General features: G+C 41.1%; 1 long non-coding RNA gene across 1 annotated transcript; it reads right to left on the minus strand.

Moving 5' to 3' along the window:
- Positions 1 to 3,029: 3,029 nt before the first annotated feature.
- LOC140346826 (uncharacterized) lies at positions 3,030 to 3,966 on the minus strand. The gene is made up of 4 exons (XR_011924337.1): positions 3,899 to 3,966; positions 3,700 to 3,818; positions 3,240 to 3,608; positions 3,030 to 3,150 (listed from the first exon to the last, which is right to left on the minus strand). It is a non-coding gene; the product is annotated as an uncharacterized lncRNA (long non-coding RNA).
- Between the last annotated feature and the right edge of the window lie 22,158 nt (positions 3,967 to 26,124).

The following is a 26,124-nucleotide window of genomic DNA, read 5'->3' on the forward strand; positions in this document are numbered from 1 at the left end:
TTGTGCTGGTCCTAAGCATCTACGAGACGGTCTATCTGAGCAGATAGTCACACTGGACAATGTTAGTGTAGCCTCTAGTTCTACTGTAAGAAATCTTGGAGTCTTATTTGACCAGGAGCTCTCATTTAAAGCTCATATAAATCAAGCTTGTAAAACAGCCTATTTCCATCTGCGCAACATCGCCAAAATCAGAAGACTCCTGCCTAAAAGTGATGCTGAAAAACTTATCCATGCATTTGTAACGACTAGATTAGACTACTGTAACTCCTGCTCACAGCGTGTCCTAAAAGCTCCATAAAAAGCTTTCAACTGGTTCAAAATGCAGCAGCAAGATTACTAACAGGAACAAAAAGAAGAGAGCACATTACGCCAGTGCTGAAGTCTCTTCACTGGCTCCTGTCCAGTTTAGAATCAAATTCAAAATTCTACTCTTGACCTACAAAGCCATAAATGACATGACCCCATCCTACCTCAAAGATGCTATAGAACCATATCATCCAAACAGAGCTCTTCGCTCTCAGAATGCTGGCCTTCTGGTGGTCCCAAGAGTCTCTAAAAGCACAGTAGGAGGTAGAGCGTTTAGCTACCAAGCTCCTGTGTTATGGAATCAGCTCCCGACCCATGTTAAATATGCTGACACAGTCTCTTCATTTAAGTCCAGGCTTAAAACGTTCCTCTTTGAAATCGCTTATGGTCAGACTAGTTAGGAACAGAAATATAAACACACAGCTTTAGCTACGCTGCCCTAAGAGTAACTATGCTGGGGGAAATATGACAGCTTGAGCACTATCCTCTTCTTCTGACTACTTATGCTATCAAACAATATTTATTTTTTAATTCCACTTGCAAACTGTTCACCGCCTTCTTTTTCTTTCTCTCACTCCTGAGGACCTATGGACCCAGATGCCCCTCCCCTGGTGAAGTGGTCCCTGCACTGCAAATTTACACCACCTTAAAACTAGAAAAATACACTTGTTTTAGGGGAAAATCTACTTGAATTAAGTGAAATTATCTGCCAGTGGGGTAAGTGAATTTTACTTATCAAGAATTCTTGAAATAAGACTTTTTTTCTAAGTGGGTATAACTCTTAAAATAAGCTAAAAACACTTATTCTAAGTAACAATCCAAATTAAATTATCTAAAATTAAGCATAAAACACTAATTGTAAGCAGCAAATTAAGGTAGAAAATCTTAAAACTAGAATATAAAGCTTATTATTAGTTTTATTTATACTTAATTTTAGCAAATAAATCTTAAATTCTTAATTTGCTTATTTTAAGAAAAAGTAAAAGAAACTCAAAATGAGTGTCAATATCTTTATTTTCTAAAATATTGTACACGTTGACAAAATCTTGAACAATCCAGTGCCATAGCTAAGTATAAAATTACATCTGTAATGGACACACAGATTTACTGTTGCAAAAACATTTTGTGGCACAAACATTCACAAAGCAAAGACCTTAAACTTGCTCACCTAAATCTTGCATGTGAACGCTTTTAGAACAAAGCTGCAATTTCAACAAATACAAAAAAACAATGAAGAGAAAAACAGACACTCTAAAATCCCCTTCCTCCATCTCCAAAATACAGCACTACTATCCAATGAAATCACGCCACTCTGCCAGGGCTTTTTTGTATGAGGAGGTGGTGTCGCTCTCATGAATGGCATCCTGAAGTACTTCTGTCTGCATGACAGACAGTAAGGTTGCCACACATTTGGGGTACGTCAGATGGAAAGTGTAATAATAAGACATAAGATAAATTACCCCCTCACCAAGCTGTTCTTTATCTAATGTTGCAACTGGTGTATTGCCCACCGCAATGATGCACTTGCAACCATCGAAAAGTAGTACAGGACAGGAGAGAGTTCTCTTTTGTAGAAAAACATGGGGGTCTTCTGAAGGCTATTAAACAGAAAAACAATACATTTTATCTGGGTGTTGTAAATGTCAACTGTTAGTGTGTTCTTAATGCAACTCTATAAAAAGCATTTTACCTTAAGGCTGTGCAATAAAGCCTCACTGGCACACCCCATTTTTTTGGGCGGAAGCGCTGAAGAGGGAAAGAGTGCTGGTAGCGCCTTCAACGCAATGTGGGCATCAGCTGTAACAAAAACTAAAAATAAAATTCCATACAGTAAATTTGAGGTATAAATAAAGCCACTAATAAAACTTACTTTGTTCCATCATCATAGGTGGCTTCATTGCTTTTTTAGACACCCCATAAAAGTGGACTCTGGAGCAGAACTCCCCCCATCTCTGTCGAACTTGATCCAGGAATTTATCATTGGATGAGTCCAAAATCCTGCGTAGCTCACCCAAAACCTGAAATGAGAAAAGAAGATTATTTGGTGCAACAGTAAAATCAAATCTGACTTATTATAACTTACATTATGAAGCTCCTTGAAACATGGATATGCTTCCAAGATTTGGGCAGCTCTGTTCTCCTCTCTGGTGGCATTTGAGTCAATGTATGCCCTTCTGGCCTGAAACTCAAGATCCAATAACTGGATAACCGCATCTTGGTTTGGCTTTGGCTTCCTATACGTTTCCTGGAGTGTTTTGTAGTGCCTGACTTGTATCAGCAGACTATCCTCTTCCACTAAAATGGAAAAATCAAAGAACATTTCAGTCAACTATTATTTTAATTTACTATTGAAAGCTGATAGGACTTGTTAAAAATGTAATAAAATGATAAAATATCCTCCACTGCAAGAATTTAGGGCGGAAGTTTGCGCAGTAAATTAGCCAAAGAACTGACTTCAGGTTTTACCTTACTGATATGGTTTGACAAGAATGCATTTTGAGTTATCCAAATATGGTCAAATAATGCTTATCAAGAAAATATTGTTTAACAGATTTTGTGTATGGAGTATGTTACATACTGTAGGGTACTTACATGAATTTGAATTAAAATCATCATCAGAATTGCTGGCTGGTGAAAGCAGAATGGTTGATGCCCCCCACTGGTCGATGTCCCACTGGAATCAGCATCAGCATCATAATCTGCCTTTTCCTCATTTAATTCTTTGTCACTCAAGAAGTCAATCCGCCTTTTCTTTGGCCGGCCTCTCTCAGGTGTCGGATCCTGCTTTTTAACTGGGGATTTTATATTTTGCAATCTTTTTAGCAGGTAGGCATTAATGCTCCCCTGGAAACAAATTGTAAATTATTTTCATGGTTGCACCAAAAAGAACAACATTTAGTCTAAAAAGCAAAAACAAAAAGAATCATACATACATATTTTGTGCAGTCATCCTTGTCCTGCAGCATTGAGTAGTATTCCACGATTCTTTTAGCCATTGCAGTGACATCGGTTTTGGAGGGATATTGGACCATTTGACCGGGGCTTGCTCTAAGTAGAGACACCATACTTGTAATGGTCTTCCTCACCAGCCTGCATCTTAACTCTTTAGACATGATACACTCTTCCGTGCCAGTGCTGGCCATGTCACAGTAGTTCTTTCGGCACTGCTCCAATTCAGTATCGGTGTAGACCACATATTCCGGTGGACAGGGGAGCTGCAGGGTCTTCAATGGGGTTGTATTGGGAGAAGCAGTGGTCTGAGGGATAATCGAAGCCTGCTTTGCAGTAACAGTATGGTCTTGCTGTGTTACAGAAATAAACAAACAATGAACTGCAAGTACTAAACATAATGCACATTTGTAGAACCAAATGTTTTAACAAAATAATAAATACCTCTGGATTGAATAATGACCACAATTGTTTCCTTCTTCTGAAATGCTCTGGCCCAAGCAAAAGGTCCCTCAGATCATCACGACTCAGTGTTGAAAGCAAGCTCTCATCAATGTTGGCAGCTAATTACGACAAAAAGACAACATACATTGTTCATACAATGTAGAGCATGTAGACACCAAGACAATATACTTTACGTTACCTTTTAAGATAGATACTGTGACATCATCCAGTTTCTCCATGGCTTTATCACCTGTCAAACAAATTAAATGATTCATGATTATTACTATAGAAAACATTAATGCTAAATTAATTAAATTAAGTTAGTTCAATTACCAAAGTAAACTAACAACTTAAAATAAACCTAAAGATTGGCCACCAAGTAATACAATTTCTGACAAAGTCCAAATATCTAAAATGCTTTTTATTTGAGTCATTAGTTTCAGCTACATGATATAAGCAACGTTTTGAAGACTTGATTAGCATGCCAAGAAATAACCCCACCAACGTTTCAAATAAAATGAAAGAGTAAATTTTATTTTCTTTAAACACATTGAAAATTTCACTCCTGTATTATACCTAATTTATACAAATGTGCTGTGTGGACACTCTGTGGTCCAGTGTGGCGCCAACGCAGCTAGCTAAGTGCAATAGTTGCTAAGCTAACTAGCATCTGTAAGCCTTCTACATTAGCCACAATTTATGCTTAAAAATTCTTGTATTGCAGCTCTACCCATGATTTGACCAAAATTGTATCACTTTTCAATTCTTGCAAAGCATTAGTTATTTGACTAATATAAAAGAGAAATTACAAAAACCTTACCTCGTGTTCCCAAATCGACCATTTTTTTCTCGACTGACTGATGACGCAAGATACGCAAGATCGATGCGCAGATCGCTCTGGGTCACAACCATTTGGAAATGGCCATGGGGGTGTAACATTGATTTTGTACAAATTCATACCACCTTGCAATTTACGATCTCCAAAAATATACATGCAATTTTTATAATATTATATGGGACGTACAATATATAAAACATGGTAACAATACTGCATTACTAAATAAACTTTATTGAGTGGCCTTGACCAAGTCAAAGTCATCGCTTCCGCTTGATCCCGCCGGAATGTTCCACTGACAAAATGAATTAAATAAACTAAATTAATCTATGTCGTTGTTTCATTTTTTTATAAAACATGCTTGATATACATATTTATGTTTTTTCTGTCATTTATTTTGTATGCGCTTTCGGGTCACTGTTGTTCATTATTTCCCCTTCTTATTTTAATAATCCCACGGTGTTTGTTGGTATTGTCCAAACCTAGCGCGGCAGATTATTCTCCATTCAAACAAATTTGAGAAGAAGACACGACAGATTTATCTACAAAAGTGATTTTCTGCTTTTGGGATATCATGGCCTGTTGGAGGTGTGTGTCCCTTTTAAGTCATATTAATACTGCACATGGTCGGAGCCCAGACTTCCGCGTCATTTGTGGAGTGGATGGATGCGCCGAGGAATATCGTGTTTTCAACTCCTTTTATTACCATCTCCGACGCACGCATTCGCATTATTTAGCTACTGGGAACCCTCCAAGAGGATGGCTGACCACCACATCCAACGCAGCAGCCATAGGACGAGAAAACTTTGGTACAGTTGTTTTTTCAGACTGCACCGAAACAAGGTACGGGGCGGAGCAGGTGCGCGCTGTACCCGGAGCGGACACGCCATCTACCGCGTCTGCTTCAGCTGCAACGCTGGAGCAACAGGAGCCACCGGGAAGTTTTGTGGAGGTGGAAGATCAATGTCAGAATCAGGTAATGTAACGATTTATGATTTTATGATTACTTTATTCGTGATGCGCAATACGGAGTACAGTTGTTCCGTTATTTCGAGTCGAGACGCTTTAGTAAATAAATGTCTTTGCGTAACAATTCTCCTGGAGACCCCCAAAACGGGCTATTTGTATGAAATCTAGCCTACATGTTTGCATTGGTACGTATGCTGTGTTTGTCACTGCGCACAGAGTGCTCTGGCCTGCGATGAGCCTCAGATCTGTGAGCGCTCCTGAGGTGAGAGAGCGAGTCCTTTGCCTTTAGTGGCCTTATTATAGTGGCCTTATTAATGGTCTAGAGAGGTGCACCATCAACACGGTGTTGGTTGGGCGTGCAGTGCATGGTTACCATGGTTACCCAGTGCTCATAGAACTTTTTTCCATCTCCTCTTAACGTTGCGTGCGTCAGGTACAGGTTCTTGCATGAACAAATTGACAAAATGAAAATATTGGCTTTGGTTGATTGAGGTTTTACAGAATAGTAATGCTGGACTAACTATAATACTTTTTCCCCGTTCTGTAGAGTGGAAGAGCAACTATGGATCTTGCCAGATGTGCTGCTGCATTTGCTATTGGTGTGCGGGAGCAATGCCACCTATCTCAGGTAAGATTTGTTTTTATTTTTTTACCAGGCATATTTGGAGTCATGTCAATGTGATGTAAAAACATAAAAACATGGCCATTCTTATATTTTGATACTAGCATGGCAGGTATAAAAAAATGTGGTTATGCATAGTTCCACAGAAATTAAAGTAGAGTCAAGTTCAGAACAAAAGTAGGACAATGTGCAATAGTCAGAATAAATTACCTAGGTAAATATTTTGCGATCTTACGATCAGATTTTTACACACGCAGGTAAAAAATCTGGTTTTAATAATTCAAATTGTATATCTTGCCAATACATCTATAGCTGCTGCTAGTTAATTTTTTTAGTTCATTTGTTTGGCCTATATTGGTGAAAAGATGAAGAACACGCTTTATCATTTTTATACTAAACAAAGAGAGTATATTATTAAAATGTATTAATTCATTTGATGAAGGATATTTTGTTGTCTACCTTGTTATGTTTTTTTTTTTTTATTGAGATGTTATGTTTGTTTTTTAAGATTATTTTTTTCAATGATTGTATGTTTTTCAGAGAAGCGTTAACAACATTGTCTCAGGCATCCAGCAGTATCAAGTGGCACTTCTGAGTTCCCTAAGAGAGAACATCAGGACTGTCTTTGAAAGACATTCCAACATTGAACATTTACAAGAAGAGGTTCTATCAACACTGGATCACTTTCAAGATCCTTTTGCCGTATTTTCCACAGCGAACATGCAGGACAGAGCAATGCAGGAGCTTTGTAACCCTGTCACACCTGAGGAGATTATCATTTCCAAGTATGCCTGCAGAGTTAAAAAGGGAGAATCAAGGGTTCTTGCAATCAAAAACAAGTGTTTCTACTATGTCCCGCTTATTGAAAGTCTTAAACAACTGTTGTCTAACTCAAAAATATTTGAAATGCTCAACACCAGTCCACAAAGTTGCCCCAAAGACAGTTTTGTATATGACATTAATGATGGAAGCATTTTCAAAACCCATCCATTGTTTTCTAAAAAGAAATCTGCTTTACAAGTGATACTGTACTCAGATGAGATTGAAATTTGTAATCCACTGGGCTCACATGCAGCAGTAAATAAATTACTAATGTTTTATTACACTTTAGGCAACATAGACCCAAAGTTTAGGTCAAAGCTTGCATCAATCCGACTCCTTGCAATAGCGAAGGCAAAGGACATTGATGAGTGCGGGGTAGATGTTATATTAACTAGAATAGACCAGGATTTGAAGTTCCTGTACAATGGAATAAATATTGATACTGTGAATGGGCAATTTCACCTAACTGGTGCAGTTGTCGCTGTGTGCGGTGACACACTTGCCCAGCATGAGCTTGCAGGTTTTAAGGAAGGAGTTGGTTTTGCATACAGCAAATGTCGTCATTGTGAATGTAAACTTTAATGAAAGGAGCTTCACTAAAAGGACAATGGACCGACACATTAGGCAGTGCATCGAAATCGAAAGGGCTAGCACTGAATTCTTAAAATCCTCCCTCAAAACTATGGCATAAACCGACAAAGCAAGTTGGTTGATTTTCCAGGTTTTAATCTAATAGAGCAAATGCCACAGAATATTATGCACATTATTCTTGAAGGTGTAGCACCTATGGAAATTAAGTGTGTGTTGAAATACCTTATTCTCTCTGGAAAGTTGGAGTTGGACATGTTTAATGCAGCGATGCAGACATTTCCTTTTTCTTCAGTAGACGTGCGTGATAAGTCCTCCAATAAGTGTTGCTACATTAGCCTCAAATGACAATAAACTCAAACAATCATCTGGGCAAATGCTGATATTGATAAAGATTTTGCCATTCCTCTTGGACAGTGTAGAGAAAAATCCCCATGTCCGTTTTATTTTGGATTTAATTGAAATTGTAAAAATACTTTTTGCCCATGTTGTGTCTGTACAAACTGTGTTAAAACTGTGTTAAAACTGAAACAAATGATAGAAGATCATCTCAAGCTATTTAGACAACTCTTCCCAGAAAATAATATAATCCCAAAGCAACATTACATGCTGCATCTACCTTCTCAGATGATGTCTCTGGGACCTGTTATAAGGCATATGTGCATGAGATTTGAGTCTAAACACTGTTTCTTTAAACAATGGTCTTCCAAACTGAACTTTAAGAATGTGTGTAAGTCCCTTGTAAATCACAATCACTTATTGGAATGTTGTCAAAATGAAGCAGGCACCGAGCACCCGATTTTTTTACATGAGAAAGAATTGGGTCCTGTTTCAGAAGTTGCTAATATTGAACATGTCAGAACAAAAGTTAGAGATTTCTTAGGGATGGACAATGTACAACATGCAGTGAGGGTGAAGTGGCTTGTTCTGTATGGTAACAAATACATTTGTGATAGGTCTCTGATAATCATCTCTGCAAATGGTTCAATTCCCACCTTTGGGCTTGTAAAAAATATTTTCATTGTTAACTGTGCGTTATATTGCTTTGAATACCAGGTTTATGAAACAATGGGTTTAAACAGATTTTATTGCATATGAAATTGCTGTACCTAACCTTGCGCAAGCAACAGAACTGACAGATGTTGAAAAACTTCTTGACTATACATGATATTATCCAATCAATTTCAACAGCTGTGTGTACGTTATGACAAAATATAACCTTGAAGATGTCATTGTAGTAAAAACTAAAGATGATTTGGATATTGTAAGGGTTCTGTTTATTACCTTATTTGTAGTGGTTTTGAAATTATGTGCCTAAGCATTCAATAAATGCATATTAAAATGTTATGGATGTCACATTCTTATTTTTAGGAAAAAAAAGTTATTGTACCTAAAATATTCTTGTTTTAAGAAAGGCTCCTATTTTTAACGTCTGAAAACTTGTTCTGCTTGTTTTGCATGTATTCTTACTAGATTATAGATTTAAAAACTAAATAAGAAAAAATATATATATTTTCTTGAAATAAGCTTAATAATCTTACACATTTAGCGTTTAATGAGTGAAAAATTCTCAAAACAAGATAAGTAAGCTTTTTTATCTAGATTTAAGTGAATTAATCTTGGTTAGTTTTATGAAATTTGCAGTGTGCCCTGTGTGGACGGTCCCTCATCTGCCTGAGGAGTGGGTCCAGCTCGACTCAGACGGTCCCTCATCTGCCTGAAGAGTGGGTCCAGCTCGACTCAGACGGTCCCTCATCTGCCTGAGGAGTGGGTCCAGCTCGACTCAGACGGTCCCTCATCTGCCTGAAGAGTGGGTCCAGCTCGACTCCGACGGTCCCTCATCTGCCTGAAGAGTGGGTCCAGCTCGACTCAGACGGTCCCTCATCTGCCTGAAGAGTGGGTCCAGCTCGACTCAGACGGTCCCTCATCTGCCTGAAGAGTGGGTCCAGCTCGACTCAGACGGTCCCTCATCTGCCTGAAGAGTGGGTCCAGCTCGACTCAGACGGTCCCTCATCTGCCTGAGGAGTGGGTCCAGCTCGACTCAGACGGTCCCTCATCTGCCTGAAGAGTGGGTCCAGCTCGACTCAGACGGTCCCTCATCTGCCTGAGGAGTGGGTCCAGCTCGACTCAGACGGTCCCTCATCTGCCTGAAGAGTGGGTCCAGCTCGACTCCGACGGTCCCTCATCTGCCTGAAGAGTGGGTCCAGCTCGACTCAGACGGTCCCTTATCTGCCTGAAGAGTGGGTCCAGCTCGACTCCGACGGTCCCTCATCTGCCTGAAGAGTGGGTCCAGCTCGACTCAGACGGTCCCTTATCTGCCTGAAGAGTGGGTCCAGCTCCAGTCTCCCTCGTGTCCGTCTGTCCGTCTGTGAGAGTCGGATCTCTCCTTCACTGGAACTCCTCCAGGTTTCTACGCTTTTTTCCCAAAGAGGTTTTTTTTGTAGTTTTTCCTGGCCGAGAAGGAGAGTCTAAGGACAGAGGACCCTGGGACATCGTCCCTCGCCACCACAGACATTGTCTGACTCCCTCGCCACCACAGACATTGTTGATTCATTTCTCCCTCACAAACTGTATTTAGAAAAACAAGTGTAATTTCAACAATACTGTGCTTCAGTTTATGTGCATTACAACTTCAGAGTTGATCTACAGTTCTTCACAGAGATAAACATTTGACTTTATAACAAAATAAACTTCTCAAGATCTAAAAAAAAACTTTTAAATGTACTAACTAACATTTCCATGTCTGTGTAGTTATCTGTACACCTGAACTGACACACCACTAAACTTCTGCTCAAAAGTGCTTGAAGTGCAGCAGAGCCCCGTGGGGGAGGGGCGGCCACCGGCGGCATTGTGGGACGCGAGGGGGGTGAGGGGGGATGATGACGCGTGCCTGTGGTTATGACGCGGTCTTGTCCCACCGCCCGTCAGTTTGGAGATTCGAGGAAAGGAGATAGTCTGTAATATAGCTAAAAACTGCGGGAATCAATCAAAAAAACACTCTGGGTACATATATGAAGCACAAATAGCAATATCAGAAGGTTAAAAGCTCTGAAAAGTCGATTTTGCATGTTATGGGACCTTTAAAGTGTCGGTTTGTCAGTTTGTATTTGATTGGCTGAAGCTTGTCTACAGTGCAGCGAACTGGTCCAACAGCAGCAGCGGCTGGTCCATTATGGGCGCTGGGGCGCCGCCCCCGTCAATCTGCCAACTACGTCAATTTTTTTTGTGTCAAAAAACAATATAATTTATTCAGAAATATCTTATATTCTTATTAGTGTAAATGTGTAAAATAATAATATATATCCATATATATATATATATAAATAGATATAGATGTATACTTTGCCTGCGGCCTGGCGCAGCCTGCGTCTCTTTCGTAGCCGTGGGGCAGTTTGAAAAGCGCCCCAAAGCCCCATAGAAAAGCAATGGGGATTTTTAGCCAAAAAAATTTTTAGTTACTATGTCACTATGGCTTTTGCCATAGGAAAATAGCGACTGACGGGCGCAATCTGGAGCGCCCTTTTGAATGTAGTAGTTACGCTTTTTACGCTAGAGACACAGACATGTGCGCGCGCCTACGAGGAAGTGCCACACGCCGTGTTTTTCGTGTTTACGTCTTAAAACTGCTCAAAACGACTCAAAACGAGCTGCTCAACTGTTTGCTGGCTTTTGTCGTGTTGAAGTGAAAGCTGCTGATTTCATATCAATCCGAGCCGAGACAGGTGATGTGTCAAACTCTGTTACCATGACTACAAACACACCAGAGGAGTGTTTTTTTAGTTTATTACTTTGCATAAGGCTAATGCTATTACTGAACTTCTATTCATAAAAATATGCTTTTGTTATTAGAAAACCTATGAAAGAATGTTATAAATGACATGTATTTAAGAACAACTTCCCATACAGCAATAATGGCTGTGATGATTAAATATAAAAATGTAAAATGTTACACATGTAGTTCAAGGTAACTAATGCCACTTAGAAGCTGTTTTATGAAACAGGCAAAAGCAATTGACTGTGTTTTTATTTCTTCTTCATGTAATGTCTACTATGCACTATATACAGGGGAGTCAAACTCATTTTGGGCCGTGGGCTGAACATAACGTAAGACATAAAACTATCAAAAATATAAGAAATAAACAGCTTATATATATATATATATATATATATATATATATATATATATATATATATATATATACGCTGTTTTTGAAGAAATTACTGGATCGATTAAAAAAAATTACAAAACGTTTGTTCTCACAAACTGTATTTAGAAAAACAAGTGGAATTTCACCAATACTGTGCTTCAGTTTATGTGCATTACAACTTCAGAGTTGATCTACAGTTCTACACAGAGATAAACATTTGACTTTATAACAAAATAAACTTCTCAAGATCTAAAAAAAACTTTTAAATGTACTAACTAACATTTCCATGTCTGTGTAGTTATCTGTACACCTGAACTGACACACCACTAAACTTCTGGTCAAAAGTGCTTGAAGTGCACTTCTCCCTCTGCAGCTCACACAGCAGTGCAGCAGAGCCCCGTGGGGGAGGGGCGGCCACCGGCGGCATTGTGGGACGCGTAGTCTTAGCGTTAAAAACGATTATGGATGTAACTACGGTTCTTTGAAACGATTTAAAAAATATAAATAATAATTAAATATGAATTTGAAATGTTCGGCGGGCCGGATTAAAACGTCTGGCGGGCCGGATTTGGCCCGCGGGCCAGAGTTTGACACCTATGCTTTATAGAAGGTTATTTGTGTTTTTCAACACATGCAGTATTTTAAGTTTGTCCTTATCTCTCACAAACCCTTTATATTCACATACTTTCATGTTTTAATGTATAATTAATATTCCACCTTTAATTCCAATAATAGTTTATACATTTATTTATTGATTTAAAGTTTATCATGGTTTCTGTGTGTCGTCCATATCTCATTGTAGTCTTTACCCACATTGTAGTTTTAATGCTTGGTGAGACTTCCCTTGGTGTGGGGCCATGACAGTGGAGCTTCACCCTGAGTTTGGGGGACAATGACCACACAGGAGCCTCTATCATGAGAATAACCTCACCACGGCACTGAGAGCATGGAGAAGGAAGGGACAACCAGAGAACACAAGCAGGAAGTGCTTGGGGGCAAGAGGGAAATATGTCTGTTTATCGGAGAACTCTGCATGTGCATATTGTATTTGAAATTGTAAACTCACAGCAGTGTGAGGGTCAAATTCCCCAACATTTCCAGGGCTGGACTCCTTTTCAAATGGGGTCATGGTTCAGGATACATCCCAAAATACTCTAAACTGCCCCATGTTGAAGACGTGACACCATTCTTTGTCCCTTATGTAACCAGTCCATATATTATTGTATTATAATTACACAAAATCGTTATTATTCTTTATTTTAATGATTGTGTTTAATATAACTGGTACTTGATTTACTGTGCTGTATTGGTCCTCCAGTCCCTACTTCTTCTTCGTGTGTTCCCCTTGTGGCACTGGTATAAGTTTGGGGGCCGTGACTTCCTCTTCCCTTTTGATAATTCCGTGTGGGGAAGAGGTCAGTCGTCCCTCGTGTTTTATGTGTTATATATTGATTGATTGTTGTCATCTCCTTTGTAGTTTGGGCTGGATCTGCAGTGCAATGGCTCATGTTCATTTTCACTGTTTTCATGTTTTCATTAAATGAAACACAGAAATCACCTCAGAGCAACATGGATTTGAATATTGAGTCGTTGTATGAAGTGTGGATGTTCTCCCTGTGCCTGGATGGGTTTCTTCCATCGTCCAAAATGTTTCCTTTTGTTTAGTTTGGACAGAGTTGGGCTAAACTCTGAGACGTTCCAATGACTAAAATGATAAAACATATGGATAATTTTCCTGCTACAGACGCTCAGAACATTGGAGTATTCTCCAAACAAGCAAAGTATGAATTAAAATGTGTGAATGATGTAATTTAATGTGAAATGTTGTTGTTGTTATTTCCCTGGTGGTGAAGCGAAGTATCACGGACCAATCAGATTGTTCTGAAGTGCTCCTCCCACTTATATCATTATAATAAGCCAACATTTTATAAAGCGCTGACAGAAGATTGTTCTATTCAGTGGGTCAAAATGATCTTGTTCCATCTGCTATGTGCACTGCCATTCCTCACACTGGCACGTAAGTATTTACAACACTTTTATGTACGCAAATAATCTAAAAAGTAATTTCATTCTTACTTTGTTTTGTATTTATTAACAAATATTCTGATGTAAACTTTGTTTCTATGATGGAAATAATAGAAACTGTTCTAAGAATTATTCTCTTTGTTTTGCAGGATGTGCCAGTGATTCTGTGTTTGAGGCAAAGACTTTCAATGTTGGAGAAACAGTGACTCTAAAATGTCCTCGTGATTCTTCTGACAGCAGCAGCACAACTTTGTACTGGATCAGACTCTCTGGAAATGTGCCTGAGTCTTTAGGAGGAACTCCGTCATATCATGATAATACAACATATGGATCTCCACATTCTTCCATTAAAACTAAACAAGAACCTGGATCTTTTGTACTGAGTCTTGATGCAGCACAGCCGAGTGACACTGGGTTTTACTACTGTGTGAAAGTACAACTACTGTTCAGAAGTATGACCTTTGTGAGTGTCACATTTTTGAACGTTAAAGGTAAACTACTTTGATATTTTGTCATTTATGTTCTGTAGCTTACTTGAATGTCTTTGACATATAATGACATTCTTCAGGTCCAGACTCAGGCGTGAGCGTGGTGAGTCCAGATCTCTCTGGTCCAGTAGACTCAGGAGACTCTGTGGATCTTCAGTGTTGGGTCCAAACTGAGAATGCTCAGTGTTTTGAGGAGCACATGGTTTGGTGGTTCAGATCTGGACTGGACTCTGGTCCTGGTTTAGTCTACACTCAGAGGAACAGCTCTGGTCAGTGTGACAGGAGCACAGAAGGTCCTGGTCCTCACAAATGTCTCTACACTTTGTCTAAAACCACGAGTGTCTCTGAGGCCGGGACGTACCACTGTGCTGTGGCAGCCTGTGGACTCATTCTCTTTGGAAATGGAACCACAGTCAATGTTACAGGTATTTACAGACTTATTAGATTGTGTTGTTTACAGGTCCAAACACGGTTGAATATGTAAATGTACATAATTGTGTTCTTTATAGTTGATTCTGTTTTTCCCTCACAGAGAAATGCAGGTGTGTTTTACATGAGGCTAATCTGGCTCTTATCCTGCTGAGTAGTTTCTTGGGTCTCGTCTGTTTTACTCTCATTTGTTTGACCACAAAGAATCTCAACAAAAAAACTAAACAGGGCCACGATCAACAAAGAACAGAGGTACCAAAAAATATGTTAATATTAATGTTTCTTATTCAATACATTCTTCTTATTATAATGTTGTTCTTACAAAACAGGTGAGGATAAAGCGGTCGGACTGTGAAGCCGCGCCGCATCGGACGATTGAAGCGGCAGAAACAGAATGTGTCTTCACTTATGTCACTTTTGTTCATGTGAAGTAGAATCAAATCTCTCATTCTGAGGCAGTAAACTTAAAGAAGATAAGAATTCTATAGGACACGATTCTTACATGATGGAAATGTGTAAATATGTAACTTTAGTCTGTTTATTAGTTTTAAAATAGGCACAGTCCAGGACCAGCACTTGGCAACAAATCATTTTTTGTATTTATTTGGACGACTGCAGGTTTAATTATATAATATGAACGGTGGAATAAAGCTTAAAATGATTTCAGTAATTTAAATGTATACATGTAATCATAATTGTTGACACTTGTTATTTTCATGTGTATTTTGAACTACTTTTAAAAGGATAATGTGGAATAAAATCAAACAAATCAAAGAGAACAGCATGGAGTCAGTGTGTGGGGCCTTTTATTTTACAAAATGTTATTATATTTCACAGAGCAATTGATTTCATTCTAAAAACATTTACATTTCAAAAGTATTGGTAAAAAGTAAATGTTTTGTAAAAAATATCATTATGACTAACATTTGCACAAAAGCAGAATACTTAAAATACTACAACAAAAACAAAGTGTCTATATATTCCGGCCTGTTTCCTTTGAGGCTGGTCTATCTGTGCTGGTCTGCTCTCACAGAGGAGTACACACACTCCTGCTCTGCTCTTCTTTTACTGCTCTGTTTCACTTTTCTAGAGGAGAAATTCAGCGCTGCATAGTTCACATCTGCACTTGTGCCCTGCAAATATGAAGAGGAAATAAACATGTTGTAAAATCTCTATACTACAGCGGCACAATTCTTTGTTCAGCATTATCATCACATACCATATTTTCAGAACGCTGTGGACGAGTGACAGTATCAGGAGAATCTGTAAAATATGCCACACTATATATTGTTTTTGAGACAATTGTTTATTGACACTTTATTTTGTGCAAATACATTTGAATAATTAGGAATATTGATATTTTACATTTGGGATATGTAGTCCTGTGTTTGCATTGGTGAGAAAGAGGAGAATGAGACAAGCGGAACCTTTGGCACTGTGGTCGCGCTCCCTCCGGTTAACTATGACGGACCAACTTCCTGTTGCCTCCAGAAATAATCTGGGAAAAGACACAAGTGCACGTGTGTTTCGTTCCTCTTATCTTTAGTCTGTATTACAGGTCAGTAAGTGGTCAAAATCGCCATACATTGTAGCTTCATGCTTTGTATCACTGCTGTAGCAGTTAGAACGTAATACTGTGAGTATTTATGTGACTTTGGCTCAGTTTAAGACCAAATCACGTTGCGCCGAGATCTCGCGAGATTTCGGGCGGTACCCGCGAGAGTTCGTCGTCAGCTCCGTTGATAGTGTTGTTTACACACTAGCCTGTACTTTTGATTTATGAACGCTGTATATTAGACCAGTTAATTTGGTCATCCTCCTGACATGACTTTAGTAGAGTTTAAAGGACCCAATATGTGTTGTTTATGTAGAATAGAAAATGTAATAAGAAATGTTAAGTGTGATTGATTATATTGTAAGCACCTTAATGTACATTTAAAGCTGCATTGTCCACATTAGTAAGCTTGAAGCACTTTTAGTTTATTCCTGATTTTTGCACTTAGGCAAAATGTATATAATTTAATGTAAGAGTTTTGAAAAAAATGAAAGATGCACATTGAGGAGGATTGACTTTATTTTGATTTTTGTTTAAAGAACATTGAAATGCACTGAATGTAAATTATATTTGTTTATTGAAATAAGAAATAATCTGGGAAAAGACACAAGTGCACGTGTGTTTTGTTCCTCTTATCTTTCGTCTGTATTACAGATCAATTATTCTTTTTGTTAACGTGGTCGCCACACCCGGGACCCGTAACAAACTGTGGGGGCTCGGTCCGGGATCTCTCCTCTTCAAATGTCGAGGGCAGATCCAGAGATACAAGAACCACGACACAACAGTGACCAGACCGCTACTCCAGCCAAGCCAGCCGGTGGGTGTCCAGAAGGAAGATCGAGGTAAAAGGGATCTTTGCTTCAACGTGGAACCGCACTGCTGTGAGGGAAGAGCAGCATAAACAAGTCACTACAGAGCTACTACACCAACAAAAATACACAACGACACAATGTCATCACAAAGGAAGAAATTGATCTGGAGTATCAGGGGGCGCTTGTTCACACTCTCCAGCCCAGAGCTCTTCGAGTTGGCCAAGAGCATAGAACAAGAAAATGAGGACACAGTACGGTTTGATCAGGATGATAAGTACAGCTACATGGACTATATCACCTCCTATCTACAATCAACTGCACTGCTGCAACTAGAAGATGAGGGCATGAGTCAGCTGTTAATGCTGGATGATCTTATAAACCAAATTATCCAGACAAGTGGCCTTGTTGCTCAGCCTGCTGACAGAAGTGAAGCACTAAACAATATGCCCAGCCCACATCCGTCTAACATGGTGCCAGAACCAGCAACACCTGATCGTCAACCAGTTATCCAACCAGATGTAAATGCAAACACTCAAACACAGTCAATAGAGGGGTTGAGGAAAGCTTATGAGACACTGGGTGAGAGATTGAGACTATGTGAAACTGTTACCCACCCAGTAACACCCAGCCAGTCCAGTAACTCACAACTACATCTAAGATCACAAGTCAGTCCAGAGAGACCCGTCACCCTCAAAGACCTCTCCTACTTGCCTCGCAGAGAATTCAAAGTGTTTGGAGGACAGATTGGAGACAACAGCGCTGAAATAAGTTACAACAGCCTCACAAAACAGATCAATGAAGGAGTCAAAGAGGGATTTGCAGAAGCTGAAATTGTCAGAGGTGTCCTAAGAATCGTCAAACCCGGCACCAAAAGATGATCTGTCGCTCCAGGAACTTCAGGGTTTCCTAAGATCTCATCTTGGAGAAAAAGCAACAACTGAGATGTTCCAGGAGCTGATGTGTGCTAGGCAAGCTGAACAAGAATCCCCTCAGCAGTTTTTGTATCGGATGATTGGACTCAAACAAAAGCTTATCTTTCAGTCAAAACAGGCCAACACAGACATTTCCTATAACCCAAGAACTGTCCAGGAAGTGTTCCTTCACACAATATATCAAGGCCTGGGAGTCAAATATACAGACCTGCGACAGAGACTAAGACCTCTCACCTCAAACAACAATGTCACTGATGAAGAGCTTCTTAGTGAGGTCACAAAGATAATTAGCGATGAAAATGAACACCAGCGAAGATTAAGCCAAGTAGCCCACCAGAAGACACACGCTCGAAGTGCTGTGGTCGAAACTAATGACAAGGTAGCTAAAGAGCAACAAACTTCACAAACAATGAGTCAACTTGCTGCCCAAGTACAGACTTTAACTAACATGGTGGCCAGTCTAATGAAACAGAAAGAAGCACAACCCTACTACTCTCCCCCGCAACCACCACCAACCCAACTTTTCCAACCTCCCGCAAACCACCCTACACCTCCTCCAAAGAAAATCTTTCTCTGTCCAAAGTGCACTGAACAGAACATGCAGGATTGCAGTCATTGCTTTGTGTGTAGTGAGTCAGGACACAGGGCCGTGGGATGCCTGAAGTGGACCAAGGTTCAGGGAAACTGGAATCGGTCTCTGTCCAGGGACAGCCAGAGGCCGGCACACAGCCACAGTCCCACTCAGTAAAGTCCACTCCTGCAGAACCCTCAGCGCAGCACGCTAGACATCACAGTAAGCTGACAAGAGAACAGTTAAAGAGAGACAAAAGAAAACAAAGTGTCTCCTATTGCCGAAGTTCTACATTGACAGGCCGCAGGGTACCCCTAGTCGGTAAGAAGAGTTTACACAAATGTCTGATGGGTGGTTATCCTGTGACCGTATTATTTGACTCAGGCTCACAAGTGAGTATGGTTGACAGACAGTGGGTCAAAAGATACATCCCAAATCATCAAGTGAGGTCACTCCAAGAGCTGCTAAATGACGAGCTAGAGGTGTACGCAGTTAATGGCCAAGCAGTACCTTACGACGGGTGGGTCGAGCTCACAGTGACTCTAGCTGGTCACGAAGACCCCAACCTCACTGTACAAGCCCCATTCCTAGTCAGTAAGCTGTCACTCCCTCAACCTCTAGTGGGAGCTAATGTTCTTGGAACCATCCTCCAACTACAAGAGTCAGATGAAGAAGCCAGTGCTTTAATGTACAGTCTCCTACGCAGAGCATTTGAAATGGATGAAGAACAGGTAGTGGCTATGGTTAACTTCATTCAGGAGCCACAAAGACCAGACTGTGATCCAGCCACAGTGAGAATCGGCAAAAACAATGTGAGTGTTCCAGCTGGTAAAGCAGTTCAAATATGGTGCAGGGTGCCACAAAACTTTGACATTTCTGATCCCCTTGTGCTGTATGAATCTGAAGAGAACATTGCTTTAAGACATCTGAGTGTGGGAGAAGGAGTCCTAGAGATTAACAACTCTCAAAGACCTTTTGTCAAGATCCCCATTTCAAACCACTCAAAACACGAGATAATCCTGCCAAAGAGAACAGCCCTTGGTACTATCCAGCAGATCGCTAAGATTATTGAGACAGACTTGCCAGAGCAAACTCAGTCCGTACAGACCACAGTCGCATCACTCGAGTTTGATAAAGCAAACACCCTTCGTGATTCATCAGCTGAGTCCTGGTTGCCCCAAGTAGACCTTAGTCATCTAAGTCCAGACCAGCAAAAGTCAGTTGAAAAGGTGTTGAAGGAAGAATGTGCAGTGTTCTCCCGTGACAGTTCAGACATAGGCTGTATTCCTTCTCTGCAAATGGAGATCCGACTTAAAGATGATACACCAGTCCAGAGGGCCTATGCCTCCATCCCAAAGCCTCTTTACAGGAAAGTAAAGGAGTATATACAAGAATTGATTGTCAAGGGTTGGATTGTAAAATCAAAGTCGCCCTATGCAGCCCCTGTCATTTGTGTGAGGAAGAAAGATGGATCTTTACGCTTGTGCATTGACTATCGCCTTCTAAACAACAAAACTGTACCAGACAGACACCCGCTTCCCCGGATCCAGGATCTAACAGACTCCCTCGGCGGTTACAGCTGGTTTTCGATCTTGGACCAGGGTAAAGCCTACCACCAAGGTTTCATCGCAGAAGGCTCAAGGTACCTGACAGCATTTACCACTTCGTGGGGCCTCAATGAATGGGTGAGGATGCCCTTCGGGCTGTCAAATGCACCAGCAGCTTTTCAAAGGAGCATGGAAGAGATGCTTGACACGCTCCGTGACGAGTGTTGCATTCCTTACCTTGACGATGTGCTTTGCTTCTCCAAGTCATTTGATGAACATGTCCAAGTGCTGCAAAAAGTCCTCCAAGCCTTACAACGTCATGGAGTAAAGCTGAAGCCCGAGAAGTGCGAGTTGTTCCGCAAAGAGGTTCGATATGTCGGCCGTTTGGTGTCTGCAGATGGAGTGAAGGTGGACCCCAAAGACATTGAGGCTGTGCAAGCGCTCAAGCACAAGAGACCGCAGACCGTCGGAGAAGTCAGACAACTTTTGGGATTCCTAAGCTACTATCGGGCGTATGTGCAGGACTTCTCGCGCATAGCCAAACCGCTGTACGACTTGCTCCAAGTCAAGGCTGACACACCACCATCTAAACCAACCAGAGGCAAAGCAAAATATGCCCAACAATCTTCCCGATCTCCGGTGCAGTGGAACAAGGAACATCAAGAGATTCTCGAGCGCTTGATTGACATGCTCACTCAACCACCAGTGTTAGCGTACCCTGACTTCAACTACCCCTTCATACTACACACAGAGTCATCTCAAAAGGGCCTTGGAGCTGTCTTATACCAAAACCAGGACAACAAGTTGAGAGTTATCGGGTACGGATCACACACGTTAACACCTGCCGAACAAAACTACCACTTGCACAGCGGAAAACTGGAGTTCCTAGCTCTCAAGTGGGCAGTTTGCGACAAGTTTAAGGACTACCTCTATTGCGCCCCACATTTCACCATTTTTACGGACAACAATCCGTTGACGTATGTCCTTAGCACAGCTAAGCTCAATGCAGTCGGACATCGTTGGGTGGGACAACTGGCAGATTTCCACTTCGACGTAAAATACCGTCCAGGAAAAATCAACATTGACGCAGATGTGTTGTCCTGTCGCCCACTGGACATTAACAACTTCATGGAAGAGTGCTCAGAGAAACTGTCAGAGGAAGCTGTAGGCGCAGTATGGGAAGGGAGCAGAAGAGCCAAGCAAGATGATGTAGCATGGATTGCAGCTCTCAACCTCGCCACACCAAGCCAGATCCTCAAAGAACCTCTGCAGTCAATCAGTCATGACGAACTTGTAAAAGAACAAAGAGCAGATTCAGCCATTGGGAAAGTTATTGAGATGAAAGAGAAAAACATGTCACCAACAGAAGACGACGAAGTTGACACAAATACCAAAAGACTGTTAAGAGAGTGGAGTCGGCTACACGTCGAGAATGACCTTCTCTACAGGAGGACCACTGAACGTAAGCAACTGGTTCTGCCTGCTGTTTATAGACAGATCGCTCTCACACACCTCCACAATAACATGGGTCATGTTGGTGTTGAGAAAGTCCTGAACCTGGCCCGTGAGCGATTCTATTGGCCTTTCATGAAGAGAGAGATCGAAGAGTATGTCACAAGGAAGTGTCTATGCATAAAGCAAAAGAAGCCAACTACACATGAGAGAGCACCAATGGGCAGTATAACATCCAGCTCTCCACTTGATCTTGTTTGCATCGACTTCCTGCACCTCGAGACTTGCAAAGGTGGATTCGAATACATTCTTGTAGTAGTGGACCATTTCACCAGGTTCGCACAAGCATATCCCACCAAAAATAAGGCAGCAAAGACAGCAGCGGACCGTCTTTTCAATGACTTTATTCCAAAGTTTGGGTACCCTTCCAAGCTTCATCACGACCAGGGTCGCGAATTTGAAAACGAACTGTTCAGGTCACTCAGAGAACTTGCAGGTGTAGGTCACTCAAGAACTTCTCCCTATCACCCTCAAGGCAATCCGGCTGAAAGACTGAATCGCACCCTGTTGCAAATGCTACGTACATTGGGAGAAAAAGAGAAACAAAACTGGAAAGAACACCTTCCCCATGTCATCCATGCTTACAACTGCACCAAGCATGAGGCCACTGGTTTTTCCCCGTACTACCTGTTGTATGGCAGACATCCTCGCCTCCCAGTGGACCTTCTCTTTGGTCTCATGACAGGAAACGATGCTGAAACACCACAAGGATATGCTGAGAAATGGAGACAGAAAATGACAGAAGCATATCTCATAGCAAATGCTAACAGCCAACAATCAAGCTCCAAAGGTAAAGCAAACTATGACAAAAGGTGCAAAGGGGTAACACTACAAACCGGAGACAGAGTACTTGTGCGGAACCTAAATGAAAGAGGTGGTCCTGGCAAACTCAGACCCTACTGGGAACAAACAATCTATATCGTGAGAGAGCAAGTGGGCGACAACCCCGTCTACAAAGTTAGTCCAGAGACAGGAGGCCGTCCCATCCGTACTCTGCACAGGAACCTGCTGTTACAAGTGAACGACTTGCCTGTCGACATTGTTCAAAGTCAAGCTACCAAGCCAAACAAGAGAAACAAAAGGTCGGCAGAAAGACCTAAGACACCAGAACAGTCTCACAGCCCAGAGGCAAGCGACTCAGAAGAAGATGAGCCTCTCTTTTGGTTTCGTGTGCCCAGATGTCTTCATCAGGACCAACGTCCAGTGAATCAAGTTTGCAGTGAGTCCCAAAGCGGACCTCGCCCACATCAAACCCGATCAGCAGAGAGATTTTACAGGCAACCTGAACCAGGAAGAGATACTGTTACAGAAGGTGGACAAGACTCCGACCTACCACAGCTTCACAATGAAGTGGACGTGTCTGTGCCCATTCCTGGCCCGGCAGCACATTCCAATCCCGAGCCGGCACACAGCCCTGAGCCAGAGCCTGTCATCCAGCAAGAGTCACCACCCCGTCTGAGACAATCCACCAGACAGAGGCGACCCCAAACGTTCTTCACCTATCCCTCCTTGGGCCTGCCAGCCTACCAGACTCGCCCCACGGTGAACACGATCAACGTCCAGCCTTCACCGTATCCTTTTCTGTATTACCCTCCCCTTTACCCCCAACCTCTTCCTCCCTCCCCCCTTACCCCTAACCCTTACTTACCTGTTTCGTATGCTATTCCTTGCTATTAAACTGAACAGATATCTCAAGAGAGAGACTACTTGAGAAGATTTGGAACTCTGAAAGAAAGACATTCCAGAGACTGGTTGAGACTTTATTACTTTATGGGTTTTGGTTTAAGTCAAGTGTCAGGAGCCACTTTTTTTGTTGTTGGGGAGCGTGTGGTACACCCAAATATGTGTGAACACATTGTATATTGTTTTTGAGACAATTGTTTATTGACACTTTATTTTGTGCAAATACATTTGAATAATTAGGAATATTGATATTTTACATTTGGGATATGTAGTCCTGTGTTTGCATTGGTGAGAAAGAGGAGAATGAGACAAGCGGAACCTTTGGCACTGTGGTCGCGCTCCCTCCGGTTAACTATGACGGACCAACTTCCTGTTGCCTCCAGAAATAATCTGGGAAAAGACACAAGTGCACGTGTGTTTCGTTCCTCTTATCTTTCGTCTGTATTACAGGTCAGTAAGTGGTCGAAATCGCCATATATTGTAGCTTTATGCTTTGTATCACTGCTGTAGCAGTTAGAACGTAATACTGTGAGTATTTATGTGACTTTGGCTCAGTTTAAGACCAAATCACGTTGCACCGAGATCTCGCGAGATTTCGGGCGGTACCCGCGAGAGTTCGTCGTCAGCTCCGTTGATAGTGTTGTTTACACACTAGCCTGTACTTTTGATTTATGAACGCTGTATATTAGACCAGTTAATTTGGTCATCCTCCTGACATGACTTTAGTAGAGTTTAAAGGACCCAATATGTGTTGTTTATGTAGAATAGAAAATGTAATAAGAAATGTTAAGTGTGATTGATTATATTGTAAGCACCTTAATGTACATTTAAAGCTGCATTGTCCACATTAGTAAGCTTGAAGCACTTTTAGTTTATTCCTGATTTTTGCACTAAGGCAAAATGTATATAATTTAATGTAACAGTTTTGAAAAAAATGAAAGATGCACATTGAGGAGCATTGACTTTATTTTGATTTTTGTTTAAAGAACATTGAAATGCACTGAATGTAAATTATATTTGTTTATTGAAATAAGAAATAATCTGGGAAAAGACACAAGTGCACGTGTGTTTCGTTCCTCTTATCTTTCGTCTGTATTACAGATCAATTATTCTTTTTGTTAACATGGTCGCCGCACCCGGGACCCGTAACACACAGACTCTCTTCACACAGAGGACGATGATCACCAGCACACAGCCAGACAACAAGACTGACAGAGCCACAGTCACTGGATCCTGATGCAGATCTGGAGGTGGAAATGAAACTATATTTAAAGAAGTGACATGTTATTCACCTGGTAGAAGCTAGAAGAGTGGAGCTCCTTAAAGGTGCCATAACATGCTTTTTTTCACGTTTCGTAGTCTATCCTAAGTGTATAATTGATAATAATAAGGGTTGTGCAACACCCATAACATAATAGTTAAGAAATATCACCCAGACCTTGGACCCCCTCACCAACCCGGAAATGCAGACGGCTTGGTTTGATATTCGCCTTCACCCTTGCGAAGAGCGATCTGGCTCCCCCGCCCAACCCGTGACGTAGTCTCAGAGAGCGTGTGTGTGCCCCGCCCACCCGTGACGTAGTGTGTGCCCCACAGCTGTCTGCTCCGCGATGCGCAGCTCCGCGCCAGTGAGTGAGAAACGATAGAACTTCATATCAACACTACTTTGAGACTAAATAAAACTGGTATTAATTCTACAGCGTGCGCAGAACAGATATATCTATAGATCTATATATATATATATATGTATGTGTTTGACCGTGGCTAAACCAGTTACATGTCTACCCGGAGACATTTTGAGTTATTCAGATTCTGAAAGTGTGAATTCAAAGCGTTCCAATGATGTCTCTCTCATGTAGATCTGATAATATTTGAGTAAGTTGTGGTCATTTGAATGTATACAACTCTCAAACCCATTCACTGAGAAAACGGGGCTCAAAGTTTCTCACCGGAGTGAGCCCAGAGTCACAGGGGGGCTCATTTGCATCTCATTGAGATAAGCCCTCCCCCCTGTCACACTGACACCACCTCCCCCTACAGCTGTCACTCAAGACTCAAGAGGAGTGTTGTTTTTGATGGTAACTGGACTTGAATCAGAATTAGAAGTTACTATATTAAAATGGAAATACTTGGATTACAAAAGGCCCTGAATAGAATCAAAGAATCAGAATGAGAATAGGGTTCATTGCATTTGTCGATAAACATAATTCACAGGTGATTCAGTGCACCAACAATGGTGCACTGAATGATTCAACACAAACAACAAAAGATAAGATAAGATAGCCTTTAATGTTAAAACACAGTAGATACAGGGGGAAAGGACAGATAACTTATAGGAAGTTTAAAAAACACTCTTAATAGAAGAACTCTTATAAAACAGATGCCAGGGCCAGGTATACGAACTGCAACGGGTCCATGGCTTTGAATATATGAGATATGAGATAATAGATATGATATGTACACCACCAGAGTCCAATCACATCAGAGATCACATCCTCATCCTCTTCTTGGTCTGTGCACTCTTCTGTGCTGTGACTCTCGGCTCTTGGCATCAAAGCTGTAAACAAATAACAGGACATTTAAGAAATGGCTAACTATTTCACATAAAACACTCATTAACTTTTTTTTTTTTTTTTAACACAATGTGAGAGTTTCAATATAAATACCTGAAGTGCTGATAACTCTTGATCTTTGGAAGCCGTCTGAAGAAGGGACTCAGATGCTTCTGCCAGTCCAAGTTCTTGACAAACACTTTGCCATCCACCGTTCCAACAAGCTGTGGGATACTGAGGTGAGACTCAGGAGAGCTGTTTTCCACTCCCTGATGACAAGGGCGACAATGTAAAAAAAATGAGAACAGAAGAAACAAATCTTAAGCAGAACAGAG

This window comes from Eucyclogobius newberryi, unplaced genomic scaffold (genome assembly GCF_026437365.1).
Source record: "Eucyclogobius newberryi isolate DKJ021-1_F unplaced genomic scaffold, fEucNew1.0.hap1 SCAF_11, whole genome shotgun sequence".
Taxonomy (NCBI): Eukaryota; Metazoa; Chordata; class Actinopteri; order Gobiiformes; family Gobiidae; genus Eucyclogobius; species Eucyclogobius newberryi.